We start from the raw sequence: 3,813 nt of genomic DNA, 5'->3' as shown, positions 1-3,813 counted from the left end.
CTCATTTCGCTATAATTTCTTTCAAAGCAATATATCTATTTTCTATTGTTTCTATCCATGTTATTTGTGTCATATAGAATTGTTCAATTGATTCAGTCTTTCATAATTGCCGTCAAAAGATGTTTATTTTTAAATCTCGTGTTTTTTCTGCCATTCCTTCATGTGTACAACTTTTGCGTAATAAGTGTGGGGGAAGCAATTATTATTTTGCCCTGACGTCCGTGCATTTGAGATGTATCTATTTCCTTATCTCTCGGTTGAGCTAGGACCTTGGCATGTCCAAGACATCTTATTCCCCAAGTGTTCCGACCTAAACTCTTAAGAAAATCGCCTCTCGCCATCTCAACACAGACACACAACTTCGAAAAGATATTACACAGACGAGTTACGTCGGCCTTTCTGCAACCGTTAAGGAGATTACGGACGTAATACTTCAATTGTTTCCTTCCCGCCTTGTCGCAATTTCGTCCGCCCTCGACAATTCATCTGGCGCCTGAACGTTTTCGCAGACCTAGCATTTCAACTAGAGATGAATACCACATCAAATATAAATCAAGCAAAAGGAAGTCGCTGAAATGAACACGAAAAGAAATGTACAAAAGAGAGTTGGTAATTGTCCAACTAATAAGGTGTTTATTATTAATTTATGCAAGCGTAAACTGGAATGTGATCATATTAGGCAATCGCGCAGTTAACATTTCACAATTTTCCAAATCCGAGGAAACTCAGCCAAAGGTCTGTAGAATAAAAAATTTAAAAAAAGCCATTGTGTACGTTATTTCCAATATCTCTAACTGTGTTGCACAATCATCATTTCGGAATATGCCACTGAGGTTTGACCAAGTCTTCGTCATCTAAAAAATTTAATGTAATGACATAGAATGTTTTTGGTAATATAAAATCTAAATGAAACATTTTGTGCTATCCTAACTTTCCATAATTGCCTTCAGAATTTCAAATTGCAAAAGGAAAGGAAAAGAAAGCAGACATTGTAATCCCCAAAAAAGTTTATTTTTCAAGACATCTTCTCATGAAAGCCATTTGTATAATCCTTATTAAACACAAGCTAGACCAACGGCATATATGGGAGGTTAAACTCTTTACAGTATCAGTATATATATATATATATATATATATATATATATATATATATATATATATATATATATATATATTTATGATACTAAATGTTGAAACCTGGATAGTGAATCAGCAGATATGCATCCTAATAATATGCAAAACATTTTTCCTAAACTTTCTTCTTTCTCCGACCTTTTCTCTTTTGCCAACTATTTGATTCTTTCGCGGGGCCTTTCTGGAGAATATATGTTCTTCCAATTAATTGATGTTAGTTATTTGTAATAGGGTAATTACAACGGAACATGCCTACAATTAATGAGTCTGCAATTTGGCCGCGACTTCGTTTTGCGGTACAAGGTTATTCACTGATTTGGGGAATCGTCATGTACACGTCACGATTTCAGCTGTTTGAATATAAACTTTTTGGACAGAAGAAGGGTTTCCAACATTCCAAAGTTTGTGGTCGTGTTACTTTTGGTCAAAATGAAGAAGATGGATTTGGGGTTGAGGTCATACTGCTAATTCGGAGAGAAAAGTAGGAAACACCTGAAGGCAGGAAACACCTGAAGACGAGAGAGATCAGAATGAAGTTGGCATACAACGCGACTCTCGAAGGTCTACATCAAATGGCATTAGATCTGACTGAAGGGGAGTTGGATCAGGGTGACAATCCGACCGCACATACCATATCTAAAGGTTTTCAACATGTGCGTGGTCTTACATTGATTGGTTTGGGTCGGCACGAAGAGAGCGTGGAATACTTAGTCTCCAGCTGCATTTACCGGACGACTAGAGGAACCTTGAGCATCAAACGTCCTGCTTTAAGGGCAACAATCAATATAATTCATCAACTAGTTTGTCAGGGTAAGGTGAAATTTGCTAATAAGTTTCTTCCGGATGTTCTAGACAATGTTCTCGAAGAGGAAGGGCCTATGACACAGATGGACACTTTAAGAGATGAGTCACGGCAGGATGGGGAGGGTAATCAGTTTGACTTTGTGAAAGATTGCATTCGCCAACTGGCCTTTGCAGTGTTTGCCCGGGCTGACTCTCTAGAAAAAAGGTATCTTAATTTCAAGGATGTGCTTTACTTCTTCAAGTCTGTCCATCTGTTCTTTATTAATCGTCTGGGCGATGAGCATATGTTGACCTTGGAAACCAGGGGTCTCCCTGCCACATCTAATGGGGTCCGATTTTCCCCGCCCACCGACGATGGAAGCCAGGATTAAATTAATATACTACATCATTCGAAGATAAATGTTAATGACTAAATAATTGCATAAATTGAGCATAAAATTAATTACAGATGATAGAAACAAAGAAAATGAACACATTGCTCTGAAAGAAATTAATAGCAAAACAACAGATTAAGTACACGTCGTATTAAAACCACGATAGTTCGCATTTGCCTTTGATAAAGGATGTTAAACATCAAATATGAACAAATTCTATTTATAAATAAGTGGATGCATAACCAGTTAAGAAGGAATACAGGACTACAATCACCGGGAGAGAGAATTCATATTATAATTACATTGGTACTAAATTTCGAAATAATAAACGCAGGCATGATACTCATCAATTTAATGAGTTTTTATTGCTTTCAATGGAATGTTGTTGAGAAAATTTCACTCAATGGGCAGCAATTTATTGTTTCCGACGAAGTTGAGGCCGTGAACACACAAGAATGGGTGAGATATAAATCCCCCCTGCCATCATCACTCAGCCTGGCTCCAAGGTCCTGGGTCCAACCTCCTGCTCCCTACACCCCTAATGGGTAAGCAGTCAGATTTCCCAGCTCCACAATAACCAAAGATCATTCCTCGGTGTACAGATCGGAGATGAGGCCCAGCACCTTCTTTGGCATCCCCATTTCTGCGAGTACACAGATTATGTGGGGGTGTGGAATTAATTGACCGGAAGGCATCCACCGTCCAGCCATGCCAGCATGATCTCCGTCCCCTTTGCAGTGTTGCAGCCGTAGGTCTGCTTGAGCATTGAAGTTGTGCTCAAAGCAGGCTTCGGTGGTGGGGACGAAGCCTTTCTGGTAGGGGAAGGAGAGCCTCTTTCCCTTATAGGCCCAGGCAGAGGGGCGGTCCGCCAGTATCCCCGTGAATACTTTAACAAAGGTTGTACTAAGGGTAATTAATTGCTAATATCCCCCCCCTCCTTGCCTACCCACCCAGAGTTTGCCAGTTTCATTCCCATCTAGGGGTATTTTCCTCCACCTAATGCTTGGTTGTATGTGAATGTCTGCAATGCAATATCTGCGAAGCAAGTGTCAGGTAGAATAAGGGACTATAAGTCTCAACCTCACCCAATTAAGTTGATAGATAAATAAATTGTAAAGTAGGACAGTCAATGAGTGCTCCAACAATGCCTGGACTCTTAACGATCTGATGAATATGACAGAATGCCATCCAGATCGATTGACCGCCACGACTTAGAAGGCATACTATCCGGACTACTGAAACGGATATTATGCTGTGTCCTTTGCCTGACTCAACCCAACCTACACTTCGGCTGTGGTGAGTCCTTCCCGCAGGTCGCGTTCTTTTCCAGACTGGGGCAGTGACACATTAACCGGGGGAATCGTAAATGGGGCCCATGTGATTATTGCAGATGATAAAACAAACCGCTGCAGTGTCTAAGAGAGGTTTTTGAAGTTACAAAATAAAAAAATACATGGCAGGCTTCATTAATTTCTTCAAAATCAAACATGGAACCTCATTT

The sequence above is a fragment of the Hetaerina americana genome, unplaced genomic scaffold (genome assembly GCF_022747635.1).
Source record: "Hetaerina americana unplaced genomic scaffold, ioHetAmer1.1.p SCAF_778, whole genome shotgun sequence".
NCBI lineage: Eukaryota > Metazoa > Arthropoda > Insecta > Odonata > Calopterygidae > Hetaerina > Hetaerina americana.
This window is presented reverse-complemented; position numbering follows the sequence as displayed.